We start from the raw sequence: 11,830 nt of genomic DNA on the forward strand, positions 1-11,830 counted from the left end.
GAAGCTTGCATCGTTTATTGCTTTACATTTTATATAACTATTAATAAGGTTTAAAATCTATAAATATTTTATAATAATATTTTTATAGAATAATATATATTCATATCCTTAAATTAGTTTTCAGTTCTGGGCATATCATTTATAATAATAATAATAATAATAAATATTTTTTATTTGCAAACTCAACATAAAACTACATAAAAAAAGAGAAAGAAATACACATTTATTATTTTATGCAAATAAAAGGCCGACAAATTCAGAATTCTGCCAAGGCAGATTCTGGTCTTTAACATTGTGGCCAAAACTTAAAAAAACTAACTAGAAAAAAAATGTAGATCATCATATCATTTAGTTAGACTTTGTACTACATACATTGCATAAATTAAAAAAAAAACATAATTAATTGTTTTTCTTCATTTTATTGAAAATTTATACAAATATAGAAAAAACCTGCTAATGAAAAATTACTGAACATATTCTAATATTATTTCTATTTCCCGTAGAAATACTTATTTAGGTTTGATATAGAAATGCGTTTAAAGAAATCTAGTAGACGGTAAGCATTATTTTCAAAAAGTATTGTCGGGCGCATTCAACTTTTACTCCGCAAATATCCATTTATTCTGGATTAAACTTTAAGAAACGACTGAATTCCAGCAAAATTCCACAATGAGCAATTTCCCAACTTTGATTACTTTCGTAATCGTTCGGGCGGTATTTACCTTGCAGCTTTAGTCTTTTGTTTTAGTTTAAATTCAGGTAAAGGAGATTTAATTGAAAAAAGCGTCGGGGAATTGCGGGAAAGACAAGAATTTGGATTATTAAGTAAGTTGCCATATCCGGGATAGTTTGCGTTATTTAGTTACTAAAAATCACTTTTAACAAATACAAACTCAAAACAAATTCACAGTGACGCAACCAATAATTATCCAAATTAATACTAAAAATCAATATTTTCATTTTCCTTAAACAGCAACATTAAATTGTTTATCAAATTGATATTGTATAAAAACATGGAGCGTGATGTATTAAAATTATTCCATGCATGTTTCTGTCGAAATAAACACGTAGGCAAACAAAACCGGACAAAACTGTTTGCAGGAAAAATAATATATTGAAATAAATTTGGCATAATATATGTCAGTATTTGCTTTTGTGCTTTATTTCCAAAAAGTAAATAATTCATAACGATTGATAAATGTAATGTGCAGTATTAATAGCTTAGAAAAAAAGTGTATTAATACCATTCATTAGGTTTAATTTTACCTTGCAATAAAATTTAATTTATGAAACTAAAAACAGATATGAACTTTACATGAAATATAGAGTTTGTCTCAGGCAACTCTAGCGCAGACATAAATTCAGACTAAAGCAAATATTTAGTTAACTCTAAAAGAGTATACCGTAAAAGGAAACAGCCCTAAATTAGATCTGATCGAGCTGAACAACCCAGAAACACTGAGGTCAGAAACGAGGTAAATTATGATTTTAGTAGAGTATGATTTTTGTAGAGAATTCCCAAGCAGAGACTGTTTGGACCAACATCATGGAAGCTTTCGAGAAAATCCAAGAATAAAGTTATACATCAAAAAATCCAAGGCCACTAATAATAATCATGTTGGTGGAGGTCTTCTACAAGTATAGAATTAACAAATCGAATGTGTTTAGTCATACAAATATCTTAGATACGAGGTCAATGAAAACTGGGATCTTATGCAAGAAGTCCGTATCTGAACTGAACAAACCAAAGCATCATTTGTAAAAATAAAGTCCGTATTCTGTTGCTAAAAACTGTTGCTCTTCGTTCAAACTTTGGGTTGAAAATATCCTGAAAGTATAGAGTGCGGAATGTGGATGTACCTGCGAGAATGTCAAAAGATATCGAAGTCATGTTCACACTTAAAGAACGAAAGTTGGAATTCTCTAGACACATTCCCCGAAATGAAAAATACGAGTTCTGAAATTAATAATAGAGGATAAATCGATAGTAAAAAAATCCGGGCGTCGGAAAATATTATGGCTAAAAAATTTGTCACAATGGTACAGTGAGACAACGGCAAGTCTCTTTAGAAAAGCAGTGGCAATACAATATTTCAAATAGGAAAAAGCGTCAAGTGATATCTCTCTTTTTCTATATCATTCTCTTCTAGTTATGTTTATCAATTCCCTCTCTAAAAGGCACTAGATAATATAAGCATCCAGCCATAGATTTCAGCTAAATGTTTGTTTGGGTCGACTAAGCAAATATTAAAGAATTCTTCCATTTAAGAGAATAAAAAGATGCTTTTTTTATATTCGAAAAAATACGTCACCTAGGTTTGATCTTCAATATCCTGATTTACTCAATTTTATTCTAAAGAAGAAAAAGGTTAAACTAGTTTTGAAAATTTATCAGGCAGGTATACAAAATATATTTCAGCGTTTTTACCCGTTCGTTAGGTTTGAATTCAAATACTCGATACACAAAAATAGTCACCTGACTCATTTACACTACTAAGCACAATCACTTAGGACTACCTAAATATTTATTTGCATAGTACGTACCTACGTACGTACTATGTACTTAGCAGGTCATCTAGCTATAAGGTCTGATGATGCTTTATTAGCGAAACATGTTACCTGATTAATACATAAAAAGATATTTTGAGACTGAGATTTAGAGTTTTCATTTTTTCTCTAGTTACGTAGGTCTCTTTAAGATAATGGACGAGTTTTTTCAATTATTTATGTCTGATTTAAATATTTCGCTAATATTCCGAACTAAATTGTCAACTGTCCTCCCAGTAGCGACGCGGCTCCTTATATACTCGGTGGAAGATTTGCTAACCTTCCGCGAGTCTCTAGGATCATTTTGTTGCGAAATGACTCCAAAGATGGTGGATGTCAATATCGACAGAAGGTTCCAGGTTGTAAAAATAACAATCATTTTTTTGCAGAGAACGACGTTGAGAGGTGTAATAGCACACCAGAATTTGGACGCCTGAAGACCACCTCCAACATACTGCAAATTATCCTCCAATCCATGATAGCGAGTCCGTATGTGAGTTTGAGAATTGCTAGGCTTCTCAAATCGCCGGCAAGCAAGTCCTATGCCAGTCGAACGATTCGTGCAAAATGGGCTTTAAATTCTTGCAAGGACTCCTATGACTTTTGATATCTCTAAATGCCTCACCAGGTGTTCGTAGACTGCTTTCTCTTCCGGAGACATTCTTTGCAGGATAGCAGCAGCATCTCTTCCCAGGGCAACCAACCGTTTGCTTTTGCAGCTGTTTTAAACTGACGCTGATAAATATTTGATTATGTAGTATCATTACATTGAGGCGGCTTAAGGTGCATTAGCCCAACGGATTCCATATTGTCCCAAACTTCTTTCTTGTAGTCCAATGCTAAAGATACACAGGACAGATTATACAAAGTGATGACGTCCAATATTGCGATTTTCGTGGATCCTGTTCTCCATCAATGAAAGAATCTGCTTTTCTAGTGAAGAAAACTTGAATAAATCAAACTTTTTTCTTTTAACTCATTTTTTAAGTTCCAGAAATTGCAGAATTTTTTTTACCTTTTTTCCATGCTTACTTTTTAAATAGGTGAGTTGGCCGAGTTTTCATTCAAATTGGCAGAATGTTCCAGCAATTTAGCTTCTAGATTAGCTTTTTTTTTGGCATCTTTATAGTTTTTTTCAGTAAATAATTTTTCAAATCTTGCAACCATTGACGGATATTGCTTGCATCAGCAAAAACAAACCTGGGTCCTCGCCATCCTTAAGTATTGCGTTACGAAGACGCTCCCTCAAGTCCGCCTTTTTCCCATTGTATCGCATTCCCTTTCCTCCAGTTCCGTTTTCAGTTCAGCAAATTGTGATTTCACCAGCTTCGACATTTTTACACGCTTAGTCTGATTTATTTTATTTTCTATTAAATGACCTAACTTTCAATTCACATCCCACACCTGACCCGTTCGTTAAGTGTGATTTTTTTATATGCATCGTATTTACTTACTACTTTGTAGGTCCGATTTGAATATCGCGCAATATTTCGAACTGAACATAAACTGAAATGTCAGCTACCATTCTCGCGGCAACGCGGCTTCTTATATACTCGGCATGGTTTCAGAAGATTTGTTAGCCTTCCATGCATCTTCAAAGATATCGTGCTGTGTACCTGCTTGTATTATTCTGGAATAACGAAGAACAGCTGGTAATCGCGGCATTGCCAATATTGTAACCACATGATTTTAAATGCCTGGAACACATACAAGAGAGATTCAACTGCCTGTACGAAAAAAACCAAGGGTACGAAAATGCCTTTGTAGTCAAGGCCAGACAAAAAAATACTTAAGCTCTTTGGAAGTTATACATTCAGAAGCTATGGGTTCTAAGATTATCTATTAATAAATTTATTTCCTATAGACAGTTGAAAGAAGAATAAGAAGAAGACCATTGACCTCATAGGGAATAAAAAAAGTCCAGGTGTACTAATATACCTAATACAGATAAGTCCCTAGTCCTAAGCATTTCCACGAATTTTCCAGAAAAAACTTATCCTAAAAAAAGTGAAAAATACCCAATACAGAAAAGTCTTTAGTCCCTGAAATATCCCAGGAAAAAAGTTATATTGCTGTGTAGGCATTCCTGGAATGTCCTGCTCATTCTTCAAAGTAAATGTAGAGTTTTGTTAAAATTTTATATATAATAGGTCCCCATAGCGCTAATAAAGGCCTTGGATACTTAAATAAATAAAATGAATTCAAGCCAGAACGTCCAGGACATTAGGTCTATTGTCATTTACTCTGAATTCAATTCAGAAATTAGTACTCAGATAAGTTAAGATCACTTGCTCTAAACTTCAAGAATGTTGGATCTTATATACTTAAAAGCTGTGGTTTCTAGGATTTGCTTTTAAGCAATTTATTTTTTAGAGGCAATTGAAAAAAGCAGTCTTCTAAATTTGAATACTGAACAAATTTAGCAAACTCTTAACAATACTGTATAAAGTTCTAAGAAATTCCTAGATAATCCAAGGAAAAACTTTTCCTAGCAAGTGGAAGAATTTATAAGTAGGTATAGGAGAAGCTGGGTAATAGTGAGACACGGAGAACAGTAAGATATTCGAAATTGCTCTGGTTCTTTGTCCAGTCAAAAGATGTCACTACGTGTGTCTTCTTCTATCTTAGCTGCTTGAGAGTTACCGATTTCCTATTCGTTTGATTTTCATTCGTGTTTAAATTCTGTCGCGTTCACGTGCCTTTCCTGTGCAAAAAGTAAATATCAACAGGTAAGTTGAGACTTTTTTGTAAAATTAAGTTAAATATTTAGCACTTTGTTAGTATTACCATAAATTTATGTGTAGATTAGCTATCAGAATAAGGCAGTTTAATAAAGCAAAAGAAATTTGAGGTTAGGGTTATGATGTTTTTTTAGCTTTAGCGACAATGGGTAACAGTGATACGGGGTACATTGAGACATCTCTCATTGTTACCCAGATATTATTAAAAAATATAGAACTCGTTTTTTTTTAAGAATTTTATAAAAAAAGTGTTCAGAATGCCGAGGAATCCACCAAGGAAACAAACTATGGAACATTTTCCGAGGAAACTATGAAAAGGGCACTTTTATAAAAGGTAAAAAAAAATCTACAGCATCACTATATATCTATATCTAAATATTTTTGTGTATGTTATGGTCTGATGATACTCTAGTCGAGCGAAACATGTTCCCTTTGTCATTTTATTAAAGGTATTTGTGATGCTGTAGATTTTATGTTTTTACCTTTTATAAACGTGTATAACCAGCATCTTTGGGAAAATGGATGAATTTTTCGAGTTATGAAAAGGGTAGTTGAAGCTGTGCTTAGCGGACGTAGCACTAGATCTGTTGCAAAACAAGAAAATTTAAGTTTCCAGACCTTATCTAGATAAAAAAAGTTAGTTTAATCATACTTACCAAATACATACAATATCTATTTTTAGATATGTGAGAAAGAGAAAATCCAGTCAGGATGAATTAATTCGGTATACACCTAATTATGCAGTAAATCAATATATGCTCTCAGATGTTTTATGGGCTCCCTCATCGTGATTGCCGTAATTTCTGATGTTCTGCAACTTTGATGTTATGTTTAAAATCAAAATTCAAATAGATTAAGTTGGAGTTTTTATTTTGTTTTAATCACTAATATTTGGGCAATTACATATAGTGTCTTACCCAGTAATTACATTAGTGTTACCCATGCATGGGTAACACTGAGACAAATGACAACTGAATTTTATGTGTTAAATTCAGAGATCTTAAAACAGGTACTGCTAAATTCTATATATATTGTGTTAATAAAAGGATGTAAAAATACTGTCATTAAAAAAGTTTGTTTACATATTTAATAGTAGTGATCTTATAATAAAAAGAAAAAAAGTGTCTCACTGTTACCCAGTTTCCCCTGCCTAGAATATCCTTATTATTAAGAGTACCTTTAGATTTTAGTTGAAATCACATACATACATGAACAAGTCTACACATTCGGCCCACGAAGCCTGAAGTGCGAAAATCAATGTAATAATCTCAAGCCAAAAAAATCAGATCTACTATCCTCTACTCCAAAATTAATCTAGAAACTATACTACTTAGACACATTAAGTCACATAGTCTTAACTTTACACACGTTGGAGGTTATGCACTTAAAAGCTCTGGTTTCTAGGATTTTCTACAAAGCAATTTATTTCTTACAGGCAGGTAAAAGAAGAAGTCTTAAAAATCTGGAAAATAGACTAATTACCTTATCATACAATGATCTTACACCTCTTAACAATATTCCCTCAAGTCCTAGGAAATTCGTAGAAAATCACAGGAAAAACTTGTCTTGATGAGTGGCAGGACTTGTAAGTAGATATTCCTGGAATATTCTACTTATTCTTCAGACTACCTTTAGATTCTAGTTTTAGTTAAAGTTATATGATGAAAAAAAGTCTAATGATGTAATAATCTCCAGCCAAAAATTTTAGACCTTTAAGTGTACTATCCTTTACTCTAAAGTGAATCAAGGGCAGACGGGTTAACGTCACATAGTTTTAACCTTACGCACGTTTGTAGGTTATATACTTAGAAGGTGTTATTTCCAGGATTTTCTTTTATAAGATTAATTTTTAACAAGCAGTTAACAGAAGAAGTTTTCAAAATCTGGAAAGTGTATCAAGGTCCTATTATAGCATTAAAAAATGTACAGGTGTACCGGATAAATATCCATTAAAGGTATTTTATACGTCCTAGGAATATTTTTGTCCCCGGAAAATAAGACCCGGGAAATTCCTGGAATATCCCAGGAAAACCTTGGTGAGTGTGAAAACCTGTAAGTAGGTATTTCTAAAATGTTTTACTTATTCTTCAGAGTAACTTTATATTTTACTTCAAATTACATACATACATGAATACGTCTACACGGCTGGCTAACGAAGGTATTATATGCGGCAATCAATGTATTAAACTCAAGACAAAAACCTTCAGACCATGAGGTTTACTATACTTTACTCTGATCCAGTCAATCCAGAAACTACTACCCAGACTTAGTGGTCTTGATTACGACATATCTCTTTCAAGACCATCGTATGCCAAAGGTCTTGAGTACATAGATCAATGTAACGAGTTGCAAGAACAAGTTTAAGTTACAAATTGAAAACAGAACAAAAGCGTTCCATCTACTTAAACTCTGCTAAATACACGTTCGATTTAATTTGAACGTAGAAATCGACCAGCGAATTTTGTTACATAATAGCGTTATGAATTTTTTGGAACCCAAAAAGAAACTTATCAGACCGGTTTACTATTTTGAATCATATTTTTTTGCCAAATTTATTAAAGAAAATTATTAAGCAATTATGATTTAAAAACATATGTTTTTTATTGTAAAAAATTTTTATTAACTCGTTGCTATTAAAAACAAAAGTATGAAAGTGTTTCCCTCTTTAAACCCGTCTAAATACAATTTGACCTAAATAAGACATAAAGATGTATCTCGGACTATTTGTTACATATAAGTGTTGGGATATATTGGCACCCCAAAAAAGAATTTTGCCAGGGCGATGTAATATTTTGGAATAAAATATCTGTTTCTTTGATATAAGTGATAATATAAATATTTTGTTTATTAATTTGTATTAACCCGTTGCTACACAATTTTATAAATTATGTTTTAATTAAAAATTTTAATTTATTAAGGATCCAATGAACACAATAAAAATCCCATAATCACTCAAAAAACTAATCAAAGTTAGGAAATTATCCATTGTTAGACTTAAGGCGTCCCCCTTTAAAGGTAATCTGGAAATAATGGCCGTCTTTCGATCAAAACTTTTACTACCTTTATAAGAAAAAGAACAATTAAAAAAAAAATTGTTAAACTTTTTTTTATAGATAATAGATGACAAAATAATTGCCTTATCCCAAGAATTATTGTATTAGTTTTAATTATGATCTAAGTTTCTTAATAAAACTTTATTACTTTTAGAGTATTTTCCAATAAATTTCATTGAAAACAAACAAGAAACAAGCATATCGGTCAGCAAAAGTGGTAAACGGAGCTTAACCGAAGCCATAACGCTTCAATTTTCTTCCATGGCGCTTAAAACTTCCATCTTGAAAGCTCTCATTATTTCTGGATTAAATCTGAAGGCGGGGGCCGGTAGTTCGGCTTAATCCAACAATGGGCAATTTCGCAAGTTTGATTACTTTTTGAGTGGTTTTGGCTACAATTTACCTTGCAGCGATCCCGTTTTATTTCATTTGCCATAAATACCAAGATTAATTTATTCGTAGATTAGAAATTGTACGTTGCTTGAAAAAATATTTGTACTGAAATTAGGGTTATAATTTTTGATTAAAATATATGCATTAATTTTAGCATACGGAGTGTCTTTTCTAGTTAGTTAAATTGGAATCAAGTTAATATATATTAAAGTTCAAATATTACTTGATTACACTTTTTGTATAGATTTTTAAAAGATTTCTGTAATAGAAGCAAATCTCATATAATCATGTTTTTTTCTGAAGAAGGAAGACTAGAATATTCAAGTTATTTTAATTTAAAATTCATGTACCTAATCGATTTGTACGATAACTAAACTAAATAATACGTTCCACTACATTTTTCTCTTGCCACGCGTTTGGTCAGTAAGTAGTTCTCAAATGAAAACCTATATAAAAGGCTAGTGCTTTAGTGTGAATTTTTCCTGAAGAAGCTATGAGCAACACATATTATTTTATTAAGGTACATCATTTATTTGTATAAAAATTTAATCAGCTTAAGTAAATACAACATCCTCATCTAAAAATCTTATTTTAAAATAATTTTTATGAAAAGCAGAATAAGTGCGTTCTCTATCAAATTTGTCTTCGTTTTTTCTAAGTAGATAAGAAATATACTAAAAATCCAATTTTATTAAAATACCGATGTGCCTTAATGGTTTGTATAGTATTTAATATTTTTAACTAGACCTATTTTATTAACCATTTTTAAAAAAAAATTAAATTAAGTAAGATGAAAACAAAATATATATTATGGATCTTATTGACAAATAAAGCGCTTTTTCAATGTTTATAGCAAATTCGGTATATTTTCAATTTTTGTATATAAAAATTAAAATGTGCTTCACTTATTTATTAGATTTTTGTTACATATTTAATTTTAATTATGAATTTAGTACATATATTAGTTAAGATATTTTTTTAAATGTAGCAGTTATGCATAAAAAGCTAATAAAAATTATACTAAAAGTGAATTATTTTTCTCATCTACTTATTTTACATTTTTAGTGATTTTTTACTTCCGACAAGTTTAACCAAGACTAATGCCGTAATTTAAAACATACATAATTAAAATTTTAATTAAAGAAAGGTTTTTCTGTTATCACTCAGTAAAAGAACTTAATATGCCTGGATATGATTAAAATAGAAAACTTATATTTGTTAAAGTTTTCGAAGATTTTTTTCATATTTATTTTTTTCTATGACAATAAATATTTAGCAATTACTATTTTAATTTTTAGTAGAATTTAACTTACATTATACACTCCGTTTAGACCTATACAGGGTGATTTTCAACCAATGCACATAAACTTGGGAAATGATAGCTGAGTAATAATAAGTATTAATAAAAAAAATGTAGTAAAATATTTTTAGTTTTGGAGATATCCATATTTTTTTAAATAAAAAACGTGTATCTTTAAACGTGTTTAATTTAAACTAATTTAAAGCAACTGTTTGAAGTTGTTTCCATTATTTTCGATACAGACTTGAGCTCGTCGAATCCATGAAGACGTACATGCACGGGCCAAACCAGGCTGTAGGCGAATTGCGTCACTGGCAGCGTTTATGCGATGTCGTAGCTCTTGCTCAGTATCAACTTCGTTTACATACATCATTGTTTTCATATGATCCCACAAATAAAAGTCTAATGGATTAAGGTCAGGCGAGCGAGGGGGCCACCCAACTGGACCATCACGGCCTATCCATCGTCCGGGAAACACACGATCTAAATGTTGTCGCACTGGTCGTGAAAAATGTGGTGAAGCACCATCATGAAAAAACCACATGTTTTGCCTAACGATTCACATTTTCAAGGAGCACTGGTAAATTGTTACGCAAAAATTCTAAATACTGAGCACCAGTATTTGGAATACCACACTATTTAGAATACTACACTGAGCACCACTCAAACGATTTTCCGGAATAAAAGGTCCGATGAGCATCCCGTTCAGGATTCCAGCCCATACATTTACAGAAAAACGTTGTTGAAAGTATGTTCTCCGTGTAATATGCGGATTTTCCAAAGCCCAGTAATGAGTGTTATGAAAGTTGAAAATTCCATTGCGCGTAAAATTTGCCTCATCCGTAACTAAAATGTTCATGGTAAAGTTTGGGCTTAACTGCTGGTGATGTAACAACCACTCACAAAAGTCTACTCGAAGCGGCATATCTCTTGGAAGTAGGGCTTGTACCCTCTACACATGAAACGGGTCCAGCAACTCGTGCCTTAACATTTGCCAACTTGTAGATTGCGATATTCTAAATCGCGCTGCAATTGTCCTAGTGCTAATTCCAAGTTGTTCTTCGATAACTTCTAAAATATCCTTCTCCAGATTTAGAATGTGCCTAGGTCTAATAGCTCTTCCATCTTGTCCAGGCCGCAGCCGCAAATTGCCAGTTCCTCTACCCCGCTGAATAACACGTAAGAAAGCCCCACGTCTCGGGTGATATCTTCGGGGAAATCTTTGGGCTGATCTGAGCTGATCTGTATTCAGCTGTTGCCACTGCATTCTGATGCGTTTCTCCGTAAACCAAAACTATGTCGACAAGTTCCTTGTTTGTAAAAATGTGCGCCATTACATTTGACGCTTTTATTTTGTTCGTGTGAAAATAACGATCGAAAACGATCACAGCCATCAACAAACTAAGTACTGCTAAAGATTCCAAACAACAAATTCCAAACATTATGACTTGTTTACTATCAGTTATTAATAAACAAAATAAGTTCGTCTGATACACGTTGTGTTAAATTTTTCACTACATTTTTTCTCAATATTACATTATTGATCTTCATCTACCATTTCCCAAGTTTATGCGCATAGGTTGAAAATCACCTTATATAAAATAACAACAAAAATTTAGAAGCTCGTGTGCCTCATCAATTTGCATATCAAATAATCTACCTTTGGAAAAACTAAGAAGCTCTAGTCTTACTGAGTAAAAGTAATGTTAAATGGAGTCAAAATGTTCGCAAATTCACAAATTGCCAAACTTTATTAAAACTTATAAATATAACGAATTTACTGCCTCATAAACTAC

The 11,830-nt window shown here is 32.0% G+C and overlaps 1 long non-coding RNA gene across 1 annotated transcript; it reads left to right on the plus strand.

Moving 5' to 3' along the window:
* Window positions 1-7,099: 7,099 nt before the first annotated feature.
* On the plus strand, window positions 7,100-8,887 carry LOC126741619 (uncharacterized). The gene is made up of 2 exons (XR_007662237.1): window positions 7,100-7,324; window positions 8,496-8,887. It is a non-coding gene; the product is annotated as an uncharacterized LOC126741619 (long non-coding RNA).
* The last annotated feature ends 2,943 nt before the right edge of the window (window positions 8,888-11,830 follow it).

Source organism: Anthonomus grandis, chromosome 10, assembly GCF_022605725.1.
Source record: "Anthonomus grandis grandis chromosome 10, icAntGran1.3, whole genome shotgun sequence".
Classification (NCBI taxonomy): domain Eukaryota; kingdom Metazoa; phylum Arthropoda; class Insecta; order Coleoptera; family Curculionidae; genus Anthonomus; species Anthonomus grandis.